The following is an 18,886-nucleotide window of genomic DNA, read 5'->3' on the forward strand; positions in this document are numbered from 1 at the left end:
AAAGTTTCACGATTTTAGAAAATATGGCCCAGTGTACATGAGTATTATACAACTTACAAATTCTAAAGCGTGACCACACAAGCATTTTGGTAGGTTTATTCCAATTAGTGGTAAATCCTGGGCTTTTCACAGAGGTAACAAAATCTTAAAAATGGCACTAACAGCTGACCTTATATAAAATATCTGCTAGGAAATAAGTCAAATAGCCTGGGACAGCAGTTACAAAGGGAAATTCTGTTCTAAAATGCCCAAGGATTTAAATTATCCTCATCTCAAGCCGCATTGGTAACACAAAAGAGCTGGACAAAAGAAGTACCGGTTGGTGTAACCTCAGGAGCGTTAACGCAGCAGTGCTGAGGGGAACGCTACCTAGTGGGATTTCTAGATGATGCCACGCGAAATGCCATGACTACCACAGGTACTGCAATTTACACAAACACTTAATGGAGCAATTTGGCGCACCTTAGCAGAGCACCACACTAAGGCTATACTACTGCTGGTACTCTATCAAGCTTATTCAGCTCATCTTAGGTATCTCTACATAGCAGACTTACCCCACAGAAAGAAATTGCAGAGTCCAGCTAACTGATATAACACAAACCAAAATAATAATAATAAAAGGAAATGATAAGGATAGCTCCAACTCAGAAATACTGAACTGGACTCAGAAGTGCTGAACTGCGTGACCTGCCTGAGCAAACCCAGCAACTTCCGAATTGCACCTTTGAGCAGCACCTTACAGCTGTCGGAGGAAGAGCTGGGCAGCGTAGCTGCCTTCCCAAGTGACTAGACGCACTTTTCCATTGTCAGGAACTTTCACAAATAACAACAATTTGAAAAGCAGTAGAGAATGCCAAAATAACAGATATCTGAATCCAGTCAGAATGAGACACTCCCAAAAATATTTCTAACGCTATGAAATTCCCCCCCCCCCCCCCCCAAATATCCAGGGAAAATTTCTGCACGGTACCAGAAGAATAACAACAATGCCTCAGCCGGATATTAATGGCCACGGAGTTCCAAGTAAAGGAGCTGATTTATGTTATTAGGGTGCGTGTGAAACAACCAGGCTATGCTCAAGGGACAAACTACCTGAGTGTGGTATTAAACTACTGGTACTAAAGCAATTGCATCAAGCAAGCAAATACAGCAAATAAAACCTATTTCTGGGGTAGCTCTGTTGACATCTGCAGACCTACCCAAGCCAGGCATTCATCCCAAAATAAAAAATTGGCAACCAACTATGAATGGTTTCTGGTCTTGACTTTTTGTAACTCCACTAAAGAAGCACAATATAAATCTGCAACCCTGTATCCGGGCAATAATTGAAATACATCAAGAAAATGTTTGCAGTCACTCCGGATGGAAGAAAAAAAAAAAAAAAAAAAGAGAGAGATTTCAAAATCTATCAGTGCTTATAAACAAGGATGTTACTTTTCCCTTTCTTATCCAGAACTGCCCTTAATTGAAAGGATCAGTATCTAAAGCAACTGGTGCTGCCCTGCACATGAATCCCCTTTGCACCTCTTTCTTCTTATTTCTTCAGTGGTTTTATTAACATTAGTGACTTATCTAAGTATTAGAATGCTTGGCTGCTTGGAAGCTTATCAACAGCAAATTTTATGGGCTGTTTAGTGATGGAAACAGGAGGAGTTGGAGCTCTCCCCCCCCAGCTACCTCGATATGGAAGTCTTCAAGAAGCCATGGAATGTGCTCTCTGGTATTTTTGGTATCTTTAAAGTGTCAAGAGTGCAGAATTTCTCTTGTCAGTTGTCACAGTGTGACTCACAATTAGAGCCATCTGCTCTGCATTCACCTCCCCAGGGGCACCGCTCGTTTTTCACCAGCTTCCTGTTGTTGACAGCACAGTTCCTCCCTGTATCACTCTCCACCAGCACCCATACTCCTCACAGACGTTGCAACAGGCTTAAGCAGATTTCCCTTGGGAAAGCCTTTACCCTTGTTTTGCTAGTGACTGGGAAAAATATAGACTGTTGAGAAAGCTCTGAAGGCGGAGGCTGGGTTTCTAAAGGAACTGAACAAATTCCATTGATTTTTTTTCAGGAGGACTCCATTGTTTTTAGATCTCTCTCAAAAATCTCAGCATTTCTCTACATCCATTTTTATTTGAAGCAGCAGAGCAGCTTGAAAAATTAAACATTATTTGTGCTGAGTCCTTTTTAATAATTGATGGAAATGGATGACTAATACTATCTAAATATTAGTCAAATCATTTTTCAAATACTAGAAATCATATTGAATAACAGACTTCAAATGGGGAACACGCTGCCTTCCCTTCCCCGTCCACCCAATTAAAAAAAAAAAAAAACAACAGTTGTGCTACAGAATTTCCACATCAAACGCTTAAGCTGAGTGAGGCTAGCTACCCCAAGCACAGACCTGTGCTCGTGCATGGGTTAATGTCTGCACCGTGTAGAAATACCACCTGGGCTGTGTATGGCTAGCTGCCCTGATGCATAGCTGTATGGCGTAGATCTACCTATGGCATTTTGTCTTTAAACACCCGTGGGCTGGAAGTTTATTGCTTCGGCTCTGACCAGTAGTAACTACAAGAGTTGGCCACCTACTACAGAAGCGACTGTCTGAGAGACAATAATATGCTTATACTTTCAAGAATTCCTGCAGACATAATGCCTAATCTTTCAGGTCCCCCTCTGTTGGGCATAGGGTACATGGGATGAGAGCCTAAGCTCCCCATGCAAGGAATGGAGAAAATGAATGGCCATCTCAGAACAGGAACAAAAACAGGCAACTGGTTAGCTGCCACCTCAATTCCCAATTGAAGTCATAGAAAAACAGATTTGAGCTTCTGCTTTCCCTGGGAATCCAGTTTTCCTGAAACCATCTCCAGTACTGCAGGAGCATAAGGTCTTAGATGTTGTCAGATACTGTAGTCGTTCTTCCCTGTTAGCCTGCGTTTGGTCATATGCTTCTCTGTTATGTCTACTGCATAAGGAGCAGCCTAACAGAAAATTCAAATATTCAACATAATATAAAATGCTCCAGCCACAATGGGCCACAAATTGTACGCATGTAACACTTTGGTCTGAGGTTTTAGGGCACCTCCTGGGCCCTGTACCTGACCTGACATGACAGACAACTGCTGTCTGTCATGCTCAGAAACTCTGATTAAACTGATAAATCATCTTATTTTGTACCACATCCTAGCAATAAAGATTAGTTGCATAACTTCACTGTGATTTTCTGGGATCTTTCCAGAACCAGTGGTTGGCTTCTCCCGAGAACAAACTCTCTCTTATATATTCACAGCCCTCCAAACACAAGTTTAGCAGACTTCAGATCATGATGCATCTGCATTCATTCAGTCACATCACGTCAGTACGATGCACAGAAGCCTTTCATTTGCCTTCTAAATCAGGATGGCCTAACAGCTGAAATATTTCTCACTGACCCTGTTCTTCAACACAAAACTGAACTTCCCTTTGCTATTTCAACATTCCCTTCTCCAAGATTATATTTAAGGTCAACATTATTTGGGCCCTGGATCGACACTGCTTAAATTATACAAAAAATACAAACCCCTGTAAGTTAAATCACGAAAATGTGTTCCAAAGAAAGATAAAACACATCCTCTGTTTAAAAACCCATTTCCAAAAAGCAACTCTAAACTCATCTCATAAAACTGTTATGAAATCCCTCGTTCCTCCAAACACAAGGAGAACTCTTTGCAGACTAGAATATTAGTTCATATTTGTTGGGTAATCTAGTAAACCCAGATGGGGAGAAATTGGAAAGAGAAAAAGGAAGGATTCTTTCAGTGTTGCCTCAGATTGCTCATCTATTACACAGCCCAGACATGTATCTATATTGAAGGTTTTCCGTGTTCCACAGCTGAATTCTTACTCAAAACCAGCATCTGCTGAAGGCATGAAAACCTGGATTGTAATAGATCTCTGTTTGTAGGATCAGTTGCAGAGGTGCCACTAAAAGGCCTTAAAATGCGTTTGCCACTCAATAATTATTGTTCCAATAGACTGATATGCAATTCTGCAGCAAATTCTTTTCACAAAATACAAACCTGCTGATTTGGCCACGCAAGCCTCTTGGACTAAGGACTCTTTCTGATAACGGTTAAGTTGTACTTGACGTCCAATGCAAGTCAAGGTTGGGTGTTTTCCAAAATCCTCCCCGTTCAACCTCCTTGTTCTTCTTTCCAAGTCTTCCACTGTGGTAAGATCCTCCTCACTTATCTGTCCAAATGCTGACTCAAGATGACTGGGGAAGACGTTCTTCCATTTACAAGGTTAACAGAATTGGATATGACAACTTACTCCTCAAACTTCATTCTTTTTATCTGTGTTTCTGTTTCCGGCTCATTATACCTCTAGTTTTAGCCCATTCACTGTAGTAGTGTCCAAGTGCTTTAATTGTGGAACCAGAATCAAAGCTACATAGTTAAATAGCTTATTCTTAGCAAACAAGGTTATGTTTGCACCTGAGGTCATACCTGCCAGAACTTGCATGTTTTAAAAGTAACATCCAGTCATAAAGACTAAGATGTACTTTGAAATTTTATAGAAATGCATTCAGTTAATAGTGCTTTGCAGAAGAGCAAATGCTAATAAGGTTGATTAAAAAAGCAAAATTATACTGAAGGACCTTTTTCCAGCAGAAACTGTTTAATGTATAAAAAATATTGTGACTGAGGGAATCTGGGTTTGTGCTGAAAACCTCAAGCATTACATCACAGATAGACCTGAGGCCTTGCATTTTAATAATTAATTTCATAAAAGATCCCAAGAGCAATAGAAAGGTCATGAGAGCTATTCCAGTCCATGGGCAGTTAAGCAGGAGAATGCTTCAATGCCCTTTAGCCTTTGAGTGTGCTGCAGGACAGGGGAGTTTGGTGCTAAACGACAAATTGAGTTAGAAATATTTGAGCCATAAACCATAGTAAATCTTTTAGCACTTGAAACACCATGTGACACTCTAAACTGAGAGCAAATGAAGTGTTAGTCTATGCATGTTTAAAACGCATGGAGGCTGTGTTTACTGGATCATCTATTTCTTAACTATGTCTCCTTTAGGAGCCTTCGCAAGCTAACGTCCGAAGTCCCACCAAAGGAAACCATTTACGGAATGGTCCTCTGGCATGATTTAAGAACAAAAATAATACGTATCTCCCTGAAAGCAAAATTATTTAGGTTGCAAAGTCAAGGACAGCTAAATTAGGAAGTGGCAGATTTATATGTGCCTGCATAACCTCTGCTCAGCCCTCTTGTAGGTCCTGTGCCCTGAGTGAGACAGAGGTCCTTTGGAAAAAATAGTACGTGATTATGCAATTAAAGATTATATCTTAACACAGAAGAGAGCTGAATTAGGGTTCTGTTGGCAGCTATGAATAAGATATTTCCTAACATTTAAGCTCTGGACTTTGCAACCTTAGCAATTTCTGGCAGACAACATCTTTGGATGGCTTTTATATATAAGTGAAAATTAACTCCAGTGTGATTACTGAGCCTTTATCAAACAACTTTCTGTTTACCTAAGCTGAAGAAAGAAACATAATAGGAGTCACCTGGAAAAGGATGGTCTTCCTGAAATGGGAAGAATCATGATGTCCCTGGAGTCAAGTCGGCAGAAACTTCATATAAAGTTGATTCTTCTTCCCTTGTTTTCTGGCCAGTGTTATGATCAATACAGAAATGACAACACTGAAAAAAAAATAAAATATTGCTGCCCAGATCTGAATCTTACCATATGCATTTTGCTGCTTTTGTTATCAAAGTCCTCAAACTAGATTCATAACAATATGAATTGTTTCTTCATATCCACTTTTGAGAGCCTGCTCAGAATCCCTAAGGAAGATTCATACTGACAGGAACCTTAAGTATTACTACCAAAAGCCTTCTGATCAACAGGATTCCACACTTCCAGGAAAAAGGTCTGAAGAAGCTGCCACCAACACTGCTGCCACTTCTTCACGCCAAGTCCTTCTGGGCCTGTCCTGTTCTGACACGACCCTTTCACAAGAGGGGAGAGCGCAAGCATTTCTGCTACTTCATTTACCAACAAACTTCTTGCTTCTCTGCTAAAAGTACACAGCAGAAGCCAGCATGAACTTTGAACTGAATTTAAGTCAATGTAGTTCTTGTTATTTTAATCCTCTCGTCTTTGTTTTACGGATTTAGTCAAGGAAATTAAATATTAAAAAAGCATGTTAAGTGCAACACTAGCTGAGACTGTAAAAGTGTCAAACTGATGAATGAAAAGTTACTATAAAATTGGCCACATTGTCTAAGTATATGAAGGTCTAAAGTTATCACCCTACAGAATAATAGAAAATGTCATATATTTCTGAGGCATCATGGTTGCAGAGAGTCATCACTCTCAATTTCCTGACTTTTACACTTCTAGAACCTTAGTCCTTCTTCTGCATACATGGTATTTTTGGTTGAAAAGTTAGCACAAAGCCTGTGTGTTCTGACAGTCAAACAAAAAAATGCCTCTTGCTCTAGATGTTAAATGTCAAGTAATTTCTAGCCAGGAATAAATATTTATTTACAGATTTTAAATACTTTTTTACAAAAAAAAGGGGGGGGGGAAGGTTGCTCAGATTTATAAATATTTCCATAACAAAAATTGCTCCAAAACATTGTGGTTCTCCAAAACATTGTGTGCTTCAAAACACTGCAACAAACAGTACAGGTGGAATTAGGACACTGTTGTCTTGGCAACATCATGCAAGAAATGAAAGAAGTACTTCTGATTCATGAAAGAAAACTGCAGTACTATTCTTTTAATTCAGTATTTCGAAGGATCTCAAAACCGCTGCTCGAAATAAACCAGCCAAATAGCTATCGACATGAACAATACTTTACATTGAGACTACAGCGTTAAATCCAAATTGAAGGTACCTTCACTGAAAAAACAATACAAAGTAATGCTACAACAAGACAGACCACTAAAGCTTACAGAAACTACGCTGGATGTCTTGGTATTAGCTCTCCTACAGTGTTCATTTTTATGGATAATTATCACGACAGAAAATGTGGATCCTGGAGTCTGTCACCCTCACCCAGGGTGCCAGTCAACCTTTCTGATGGGTTTCAACAGGCCTCACTTTTGCCCATATCCTCTTGTGTTGCTAAAATAGAGAAGGGATTAAGGAAAGTCCAGGACTAACAGCTGGACCTCCCAGAACAGCAAATCTAGCATCAGGGCTCTCACCAAGCTGATCCTTACAGGACAGAAAAATGTCCTGTCAATGAGGAACAGATGGAAGAAAAGTAGCGAGGATTATATACTCAATCTCGGAGGAGGTTATCACAAAGTATTCCGCACTGCACGGGACAGACTGGAAGCTCTGGAAGCCTTTGGGCCTAGATGTAAAATGTACGAGGAACTCGAGGACCACTTCTGTGTGCAAAGTGGAAAGCGGCAAAGCAGTGCCAAGCTGGATCCCACCTGAGAAGCCATTTAGCCGTGTCGGTGCAATGCTGGTGAGCAGACCTGATGAAAAGGGAATACTGGCTGCCACGTGAAGAGCAAGAACTTCACTCTGCTAAAGAAGAGCTTGTGAAAAGGTAGAGCCACATCAGCCCTGGGGTGTGTGTCATGCCCAGCAGGAAGCTTGACACAGAAGTCCTCAACTTTGAGAACGTTTTCACTTCAAAAGATCCCACTTGAATGTGAGGATACATGCTGGCAACGGCGGGCTCCTTTGAGGTACCTTTCCCCTTCTAGCTGTATTTACCTAAGAAATTTCATGCACAGAACAGAATGAGTGAAAGGGAATATTCAGATACATGACAGGAATGGTCTTTATTGTTATTTCTTTTTCAGCCAGTGCTTTGTTTTCTTTTAGTCAAAGTCTCGACAGTCATAAAAAGCTATTGTAGGTGCAGCCCACTGAGAAACAAACCACAGTCCTCCCTGCAATGCGGAGGGCAGGGATCATTACGTTGTTAGCGTGCCATTTGGAATTCACGCAATGCATCCGCTTGCTCTATTAAATTAAAGCATTTCCTGTAGCAATTTAGGAGGAATAAAGAAAATAGGTGCTATTATAAAAGCATTGTTTAATTGGCCTTTTTCTCTGCAAGCCATTAGATGATGGCAGCTTATACATTTGAATTGCAGGACCTCTTACCTCCCATCCATTACCAACATGACATACACGCGAAGGGCTGCCCCTGAAGCCAGCAGCATTGCTGTAGATATACAAGCTGTAAATGAGACAAGGATCTGTCGCCAGTGGCTTTCGCTCTGTTTTACCTTCCCCAAGTTATGTTTTCCCTGCACGGCAGGTTCCTCTCTCTCTGGTTAGTCACTCTGTTTTTCCGTCCCTGCTCTTCCTGTGGGACCCTCCCGGGTGTCTGCTCCTCCCCGCATTCGATAAGGAGATTATTTGGAATGGAAGTAGACAAGCACAGGTGGTGGGACGGGACCACCTGCTACATCTCTTCAGTGCTTTTGGACAGTGTAATAGTGCTTGGGTTTAACCTCTGTGTTTCTTTTTTTTTTTTCTTCTTTTTATTCTTTTTTTTTTCTTTTTTCTTTCTTTGCTTTTTTATTTTTTTTAGCTAAAGTTAGCTTTCAGTTCATTTATGCAGGGCTCAGAGGAGGAATTATGATGAAAGACACTATTCCCCTGGTCCTGGAAAAGCAATTCGCTAGAATATCATACCTGGGACAGCAGGCTCTTCCTTTGCGTTATTTCAAAACCTCTGGCAGGCCCAACAAAAGTGCAACCCAAAAGCTCTTTTTAAGGTGCATTCCCCATCTCTCTTTCCCTTCATTGCCTAACAGTTTCACATGCCTAATTACCCTGCCAGCTCCCAGATTTGATGTGGCCATGCACAGCAGTAACAGTTTAGCCCAAAAGGGAAGGAGCAATCCATTAATTGCATGAAAATCTATGGAAGACAGCTGAACACCAAATTTAAATGGTGCCTCATACAGTTGGAGTCCAAATTAGAATCAGCAAGAAAGACCTGAACCCCAAAAAGTACACTGTCAGGGAATACCTAACAGACAAACAGGTTTGAGAGAGATACTACAGTTTGCAGCCAGGAGAAATAAATAGTTTCTCAGTTTATTTCATGTTCAGCCTTTATAATCACAGAAACACTTTTGCCTATATTTGGCAGAAATATTTATGCTGGATTTTAACATATCTCTGGAAAATGTTGGTAAAAATGTGCCTAAATAACTTTTGCTTAAAGTAAGGTTGGGTTTTCATTTTCATGCATATTTTGGCCACTGTAGGAAACACGAACAAACTCTGAGGTCACTTTATGGCATGTATCTCTGGGAGCACAACTAGAAGCACCGAATGCAAAACAAGCCTTTCAGGTGCACTTGTCACAAGTGCTCTTTGGGGCTCGGCAGTTAACAAAAAGGAACAGTTTTATAAAGTCACTTGAGAATCTGAAGATGAAGAATTTATTCCTGAGCTGATACGCAATGTTTAGGCAACTTGCTTTTCATCTCAGTATCTGCTTATGCCTGCAGAAAGTAAGGATAATTTTATTTCCTTCTGTCAGCTTTGAAAGAAAAATGCCTAGTCACATCATTATTCATTACTGAATGTTGCTTCATTTGCATTTATGTATGATATCCTTCTGGTTTTGGAGGTGATATTTTGTAACATCTTAAGTCAGATGCATGCAGTGTTTCATTTGTGTTGTACATGTCATCCTTCACAGGGATCTCATCATTTTCCCCTGGAATTTACTAACCCTTAGCTCTTAAGATGACAGAAAATTGGACTCGGCAAGCCAACAGTGACAGACCTAATTGAAAACACTTACATCTTTAGAGTACGTCAATGATGCAAAGATTTACCTGCGGTTATGAAGGGAATGTATGCAGACTCTGTTTCACAAAGAAACATTGTGTATGCCATTCTCCTCAAGAGCGTGTCTTTTGTACCTTCAGTACCTACAGGGGTGATCAGGAATGCACAGAGTTTGCATTCCTGCAGATACATTATCTGAAAGTGTGGCCCTTTGTTTGCTTTACTTCTGTTTTGTTCTGCTAGCCCTTCATTGTAAGAGAGACCTGTTTATACATTCCATTTTTCTTGGTTGTCTTGGCACCTCGCAGTCAAACACTACTCCAGATTGATCCCTTGATTTACAATGCAGTGGAAGTAGAGTCTATGTAAATTTTAGGAACAGACAAAAGAGCGTACTTGCCATCTGATGATTTCATTTCTAGCTTTCCAGCACCTTTTGTTATTTCAGGGTATTTTTTCCTGGTGGGAACAGGCACATTCAGCTGTTGTTTTCATGCTGAAAGACTGTGTGGAAGCACTTCCCTGGGTTTTTTTTCCAGACATGTCTTTCAGCATGTTTCCAAAGGCTTGGAATCAGCACATTGTGTTGTGACATGTGCATACTTGACATTGCTTTGTTCTCTGACTTCCTTTTGCTTGCAATCTTTAGGAAGTTATCTTGCAATTAGCAAGGAATTTTGAGTCGGTGTTATTGCAGACCCAGCATATTGTCCTCTGCCATCTGCAAAGAAGAAAGCTTGGAAGAGCAGGAGGGAAGAAAGTAATTTTAGTATTTTTAACTGGCTGAACCACACAGGAATCTAGCATCAGTTCACTGCAGACAGAGTCATAGCTTTGACTGCAGCCAGTTGAGAAAAAAAAAATCATATTACACAAACATCTCCTTAATTAAATGAATTAAAGGAAAAGCTAGGGCATTACAGTAACTGTTCTCAGATTTGACACATCCTTTTTCCGTGTTTTGCTCTGGTTTAGTGATTTTCTCATCATACAGCAAAAGTGAAAAGGTATCTTTCTCCTAAGAAGTTTATACAGACTTGGCGGGGGGGTTTTCTGGACGTTGCACCTTTATGCAAATGAAGCCTGTTCGCGTGTCCTGTAAATGAAGCTGATAAAACCAAAAAAACCAACCAGGGTTTGGTTGGTCTCAGTGGCAAATAAGTGGGGTCTTATTATCGGGTGGGGTCTGCAGTTTGTGCAAAAAGCCACTTCAGACAGGAGCTGCCCGGGAGCTTCCCATGGTAGCTGGATCCATTGCCTCTACGGCAGCGCCTCTGGGAAAGACTGTGGTCCTAACAAGGCTGGCGGCTGCCCTAGGTGCCTATTTATGCTTCACATGGCAATACTGAGAACACCGTTAACATGGCAAACATGCTGAAATCCTTACCGTTGCATCAGAAGCAGAGTAACAGTAGCAATAAGAAACTGTGCCTGAAAGAAAGCAACGATAGGTACATACCTGTGTTAATGTAACATAGAGACCTTCTCGACTGGCAGCCACGTCTGTAGCCAGCTTCTTATTTCTGATACAAATCTTGTTATGCCCGCGCAAGCCTTGAAGGATTGGCCTGATGTTCAGAGACGTTGAGGTCTTTAAATCTCACTGACTGCCAAAATTAGACGAAGTGCCTGAATCTGGAAAGGAATTGGGAACATACCATGTGGTCAGCTGCTTACACTTCAGTGAGACATCTTGTAGACCACGGTGTAAAGCATGTTGTGTTAGACCTTGCTGAACCTTAGCTTACCCTGGATATAAACACTCAAGTTTTAACGTTTTGGCATTATTGCATAATAGATGTATGATTTATAATAGCATCATCCAGGCAAATATTGTTTATCCGTTACGGGAGAGGTGGGGAAAGCGTCTGCCTAGTTAGCAATTTGAGTAGCTTTTTCTTTATGTGCCACAGAATACACATTAAATTATTGGGAACAAAACTTTTCTTGTCAGGAGGCCTCATCTTCCTGCTGAAGCGGAGAGGTTTTTTTTCCTTAGAGTCAGAAGAAGTGTAATAAAACATCTGTTTCAGGCTTCAAGAACAGACCTGAGGAAACAAATCTTTTTACAGATACCCGCAGGACCTCAACGCATCAGTAAGGAGTCTCTGTTTTTCATTGTGCTAAGACATGTCTCCATCAAGTCCCCTAAAAGACACAACTTGAGTATGTCTACACGGTGTAGTGGAGCATAATACAGTGACACTCAAATAAATGGCAGCTAAAGTAACTGCCAAACTGGATGCGGTAGGAGTGTGTCGGTGCAGGGCTCTGCTCGAGTTGTGAGACCAGCTCTACAATTTCCAGACAGCACTCCGTAGACAAACCAGGATTTCTCAGAGACAGATCAGATATCTGTGCACCACAGTCCTTGGCGCTGAATAGACATGCTGAGTCTATCAGAGTAACAGGAAGTCCCAAATATTGAGCAATTATTCAACTACTGAGCAAGACAGAACTATTTAGATCCCAAATTTTAGAGCGTTGCTTAATTTTTTTCATTATGAACTCTCCCACTGAAATCTGTATTTCAGATCACTGTATAAGAGGGAGAGCATATCTGAAAGTCTGTACAAGACTGAAAGCTTGCAACGTAGCAAGGAATAAAGTCTGAAAATATATATTTGCCAGACACACAGCAATAATAATTCATATAACTAAAGCAGAAGGAAAGAAGATTATGGTGTAAATTCTAACATAAGAAAATCAACAATAACAAAATGGCTAATCCTTGAAAAAGTGGGGGGTTTTAATGTTGGAAGTTTAGGGGTTTGCATATTTATGGCAAAAAGTCCCCACAATTGAATCTAAGGATTACAACGTGTGGAGCATAAAACCAACCAGAGCAAAGAGAAAATCATCTCTCCCTTACAAATTTTTCAGTCATTCAGTAAATGCTTTCTATTACTGGTATTTTCCTCCCATATAAACGGCATTGTAGGTGCTCTCTCATGGCAGCTGCACAAATTGCAAGTTTGTATAATGTCCTGTCCTGCACAGAGCACACCAGACGATTCCTTATATATTAAATAATGCCTTCTGTAATACATTTTCCACACATAGACATCCAAATTGATATGCTAGAATAGTAAGTAACTGTACATAGTCACAGATAGATTCAGGGTATTCCTGTAAAAACTGCTTGGTTTATTTATTTCTTTTTTAACAGAACACATCGGAATAATCTATCATTTTTCAGCACCAGTGTCATTTATTAGCGTTATCTAAGTTGTACTACTTTCCTTGTCACATCATAAGTTAACCTTTCCTAATCACTACCCTGGACATTTACCAGGCTTTCCCTGGGGATGTGTTTAACTAGAGCCACGATTTTCCTGTTATTATGTACTCCAGGGCTCTGAAAGCTCATGTTGATTCTAGTCAGAGACTGTAAATAAACCCATGTGAGTCTGATGCTGGGGAACTTCAGACACTAAGTGGATATATGCCTCATTTAAATGAGCTCCATAGTTGGTAGTGCGGTAAGATCCTCAAAGAATCCTGCCCTTTGCTCCACTTGTTGAACAGTTAAAGTCCTCCCTTTTGGAAGCTTAAAAGAAATGGTTTAAAGTCTTTCTCCTTTCTTAAAACACCCAGCAGTTTTCTTTCCCTACATACCCTTCGTTGGCTTGGCAAAGCACTGCAGCCTGTACATGATATGAAGGACGGTACACTAGTGCTGCACAATCCTCTTCTTTGAATCTGCTCTGGATTTAAGCAAGGTCCCTCAAGCATCTAGACAAGCTGAGTGTGTGGTTTTCCCTATCAGCGCTTTCCTATGACGCCCACAGGAGCCCTCCTCTGCCGCTTGCCACGCAAGTTAAAGGAGAGTGGGGAATTCTGCTAAGGTCTCCTGAGTCTGCAGCCAGCTGCTTAATCCTAGCCACGGCAGGCAACAAAATGGTCCTGGGAAAGGAAAAACTCCTTTAGAAAGTACTACTTAGGCTACAGACACGTTACTCATGATAGACCATTCCATTAGAATTCAATCCAAAAGCTCAAACAAGACCTTGAAGACCAAGTGAATTGGTCCAAAAAACCAACCAAACAACCGAACAGTAATCCCCAGTTTTCATTAGCAGAGATATTGACCGAGTAAAGAGTTGACAATTCAACATCTATTCTTGTGAGGGATTATTTTTCAGCCTTAACAGGATAAGTTGTTGCCAATACATCTAAAACCAAAAATTTCTTAGACTAGGAGGGGAATCCAACAAGAAACGTCCAGCTGCGCTGAATTAAAGCACTCCACTTAAAACATCACATCAATCACAGAGCAGGAGAGTGCTGACGTTATTTGTATGAAATGTAAGAGTGCTATTACTCACCTGCAATTAAAAAGAATAGTTTGATTTGGTTTCTTGCCGAGAGTTATGTGAATATTTTCCTTGTTGCCAGGTTATGAATTTTGCCAGCTTCCATAATCTGAAGGTAGCATTCCAGGTTCTGACTAAATCGTGAACAATGACACGATACAAGTCAAATAATTTTGGAGGGAAAATCATTCTTTTTCTGAAACCTAAATTATAAATCCATTTTATTCATCCACATTCGCTGCAATGGGCAGGCTTGCAATCTCACGAAAACACAATTTTAATTGGCACACTTGTTGGCACAGTCTGAGTCCAGGATCTGTATGGAGACTGAATTATTCTATCCTCCGCAGATTTGGACCCTCAAGGCATGGATTAAGATGAGACACTAATGGGCAGCATGCAAAAGCTTGTATTACTGAGATAGATCTCCTTCATGGATAAAAAGAAATAGGAACCTTCAAACTTACAATTCTAAATAAGAACAAAGCTACAGATAGGGAAAGAGAGTCAGACAAGCATCTAATCAAAGATTGGTAATGTAATGAAAGCATCGGAGCCATCTAGAGGGGATTTTGGCTAGATTACATCTTCTAATATCAGGAACAAGAAGTCCACAAGGCTCTGAGCGCAGGCTTATACCATGTCTGGCAATGTGAAACATTTCATGTGCATTAAATGCACATGCAATTTAAAAAAAAAAAAAAAAGACAGAAGACAAGCAAGGGCAAGTAAAGAGAGTTACTCTGAAGATAGAAACTCTTTGGGTAAATGCCTTTCGTTCAATTTTTTTTCAGGTTCAAATCTACAATTTTCTCCATATTAGAGCAATCCTTTTTAGCTGACATTAAGCATGCCTCATACCAAATTACTAGAATTTGACAATGTTCATCAGAGCAAGCCCACGTAAAAACTTTGGGATATCAAAAATGGTTTTTCTCACTTCCAGAAACAATTGCTTGAGGATTGCTCTCCCAGCAAATAAAAAAATTTTTGAATACTCACGTCAGTAGAAAACAATTAGTGAGAGCAGTATCCATGCAGCCATCTTAAACCTATTTGTTGATTCAGGTCATGGGAGCATCAAAGTCAGTTAGCCAGGACTGGCGCACTTGGGTCTGGGTATAAGTTTCAGCTGCACCTTGATTCCATATTAGACAGGTATCCAGGCATCCATATGCCCATCCCTTCGCTTTGGTTTCTGAAGGAAAGAAATCAAGTTTGTGAGCCTGAAGGGAGCTGTAACATGCTTCAGTGAGGCCCCTGTTTGGAGCCTTGTGCATCAGAAGATCCCACACACCACTGATCTAACACAAGCAAAAGTAGCCAAGAAACATAACTTATGTGTTGCAAAAACAGGCTTTTTTGATATCCAGTAGAGGAAAAATAACCACACTATACTGTGCTCATCTGTGAAAACCATATCTCAAACAAGAAGGTATGCTGTGTCCCTTGAGCTTCCTAGCTCCATTTTCTCTTCAACACACGGCTGACTTCTCATGCAGAGCAATTGCCTGAAGGCCTAATTTCTGTAGAGTTTTCCCCAGGTTATAATGCAGGGCAAGGTTATCGATAATGCTAGCAGGAAGTGCACATAAACACTGGTTCCTTTCACTACATCACTCACTCTTACCCAAGGTATTCTCAGACTTTCAGTCTCAATTACACGAAACCATTTAAATGTTTCATCCAGAGTGTTGATATTAAAAAGCAACGACTAGTCGAGGTCTTACAAAACACAAGTATTTTGTCATGTAAATCTTTCTGTATCAGTTCCCTTCCATGTGGCTTTTTTCTATTTCCCAGACTTCTTGAGGATGTTTGAGGGCTTAGATAACACAAAGTAACCTGTCGTCTTGTAGTAGAGACAGAATGATTTGAAACTAGCTTAGCTGAGGGTCATATCCTGCCATTGATTTTTTTTCAGTGCTCCCTATTGATTTCAGAGGTGAGTTCCACATGCAGATCAATACCAGGATATGGTCTTTATTTATTAGTATACTTCTGGTCATTTCACTCTAATGCCTCAAAACATACGGAGCTAATTACGGCATTCGACATTGCATTGGCCTTGTTGTCTTTAGAGGAAAGTTAAGCCTTCATTTGGTCAACAGAATAATTTGAAAGGACTGTTTGGTGACTTCTGCCATTGATCCAGAAATAGATCCTGTGACATGTTGTTTCAGGGTAGGACTGAAGTAGAGGAGCAGAGACACATGGATAAGCATGTCCTTTGACTAACCAGCAGCTGCACGCTAGCAGCAGTACTAAATTCCCAGTAGAAGTTTCAGACAGGGTTTCAACAATGAGAAGCTCTCTGCATTGAGTCAGTGGTCTGATTCTCCTGACTTAGTCTAATGTTTTAAAGACTTCATGTACTAAAGAAATATACATCAGGCACTTAGATGTAAATTCCCCTACTATAAATTTCTGAACTCCATCGATACATTTCATTTATCAGGTCAGGAATAAAAGAATTGTGATTTTCAAGACGTTCACGAAGCATGCATTTTTTTAATTCCCAGGACTTGGAGCCCCAGCTGACCTGGAAAAAAACCCGTATGTATTCTCAAACTAGCTGCCAAGAACAGGACTGAATTACAACACAGTTTTGTCAATGGCTCTGCCTCACTGATAAACCTTGGCCTTCAGGTTGCAGCTGGGGCCTCTTCTACCTAGAGCTTTACTAGCTGTACACAAGCGGTGCAGTAGCTTGCAGCCTATGGCAAGAGCTCACTGGCAGTTTGCAGGTCCCAGCTTCGATACAGACCTTAAACTGCACAAGAGAGATGTGAATTTTCTGTAAAGGGACTGTGCCTTTTCATCTCTCCCTCTCTCCACAGAATTTTCCTCACAGATGTGGGCATGGGAAAGAATTAGCCATGAGCCTAATTTGAACGTTCTGCCTCTTAAGAAATCAAAGCCTCTACACAGAGTTATAACATTTGCATGGCCAAAATGCAACACCATATTCAAAAAGCAGGGTTAATAAAACATTTCCTTCCTATGTGCTACTCCTACGTTACCTTTCTATACACTGTAAAACGTCACCAAGATAACCATCCTCTAAGTTCAGAAGGCCTTCTCTTTAAAAGCAGAAAAACAAATAATCTTGTCCTTTCTTCTAGATGTGCATTAGATGCAGAGCAAAAGATGAACAGCCCAAAATTTTTCATCTATTATATAGTCAGTGCATCCTAGTATTCAGATGCAATAAGCCAACAGCTGCTTATCAACTAGTGCACGTATCTAGGTATGTTTGATTTAACTGAAGAGAGCAAAGGAACAAACCAGCAAAGAAAAGAGAGCGCGGAGGGAAAGCAGAGCTTCACCATTTGCTCAACTGCCTTGGAGCGTTAAGGAGACGTCAGGTCAGCGCTCTGTTGACTTTGCTTCTCTTGTGCTCATTTACATCACTGGAGGGCCTGGCCTGTGCTTTAAGAAAATACTGCTCCTTTTCAATTGTTAAGTAGTGACAAAGTCCAGGTGACCCCAGTACAGAGTCGGAGTGGTTTATGTCAAGCCTGGAGACAGTGACTCATGGAGTCACAGATGATCAGTTGATAAATGTCACCGGTATCAGAAACTTGGCCATTAACATGACTGATGTGAGAACTAAGAGGTTAAGTAAAAGCTACCTTCATAATGAGTGTGCGATACAGAAAAGCAACATTATGACCCAGGCTTGGATTTTTTGGTTTTGTTTCTCATTTCTCCTTAAGGTGGATTTGGTTTTGTAACTTTGCTTGTGGTTAGATGCTTTATAAGGTTTTTTTTTAATGCAACATACATTTTTCATGGGCTCATTGTTTGGGAAAAACCTACAAGAAATGTTAGAAAGAGGTTCAGATGAACCAGCGGGTCAACTGTGATTTTTTGTAACAGTGCTGCAACAATGCAGTTTCTGCAACAAAGTGGTAGGTTTTAGCATCGCCTTTGCTTCAAAGTGACTCAGGAGCTGGTTTTGAAAACGTTTCTAGGAAAGAGTAAACTGCATTAGTACATACATGACAAGCAATGAGTTCCCTTATCTACAGTTAAACATAAGACTAAGGACTTTGCTGAAGCAGAGCCCAAAATCTTCCAACATTTTATTGCTTAAATTTATAAGCACACAACACTTTAGATAACCACTCAGAGTAGCCGCCTTAGTTGCAATTTAAGAATTAAGTACATCATTCAAGTCATTGTGTCCAAGTGGCATCCCACTTTAGGCACACACAGTTTTCTAATTTTCAGTGATTTAATTCAAAAAAATTACAATTTAGACAAAATCTGGGAAGCTTTGGCTTCTAGCATGCAAAATCTCACAAACTCATTATTAAGAAACTGGTTTACAACATACAAAGTAGAAGCTAGTATTTCGTAGTGGTGATGGCTATGTATGAAGCACACTGGAACAGATTGCCCAGAGAAGCTGAGGAATCTTTATCCCTGAAGATGCTCAAAACTTGACTGATTCAGCCCTAAGCAACCTGGTCTAGCTGGACCTGGTTTGAGCAGGGAGATTGCACTCATTCTCTGCAGGTCCTTTCCATCCCAAGGTAGTCTTTGCATACATTCGCTGCCTAGTGAATTATTTTACCTCTTTAATTACTAGAACAATTTCATCATAGCCACCAAATATTTCAAGAATAATACAAAAGGTAAGCAGCCCGCAATGTTATATGTGTTTTCACTTTCATCAAAGACAACAAGACCAAAAAAAATAAAAAAAAAAAATCAGACAAGAGAAAGCAGGTTTCTTTACCTTCTTCTGCAGACAGGGAAATGGCGGCTGCTGAGTGAT

General features: G+C 40.4%; 1 long non-coding RNA gene across 4 annotated transcripts in view; it reads right to left on the bottom strand.

Annotated features, from left to right (window-relative positions):
• Positions 1-18,886, bottom strand: part of LOC129206102 (uncharacterized) — a 219,332-nt gene that overhangs the window by 13,769 nt on the left and 186,677 nt on the right. For 3 of the 4 annotated variants that reach the window (XR_008576986.1, XR_008576984.1, XR_008576987.1), the window contains 4 exons: positions 15,103-15,298; positions 14,113-14,234; positions 11,244-11,419; positions 5,561-5,696 (listed from right to left, as the gene is read on the bottom strand). This is a non-coding gene — a long non-coding RNA (uncharacterized LOC129206102). The remainder of the gene's footprint in view (positions 1-5,560; positions 5,697-11,243; positions 11,420-14,112; positions 14,235-15,102; positions 15,299-18,886) is intronic. The other variant, XR_008576985.1, reaches the window with a different exon arrangement.

Source organism: Grus americana, chromosome 4, assembly GCF_028858705.1.
Source record: "Grus americana isolate bGruAme1 chromosome 4, bGruAme1.mat, whole genome shotgun sequence".
NCBI lineage: Eukaryota > Metazoa > Chordata > Aves > Gruiformes > Gruidae > Grus > Grus americana.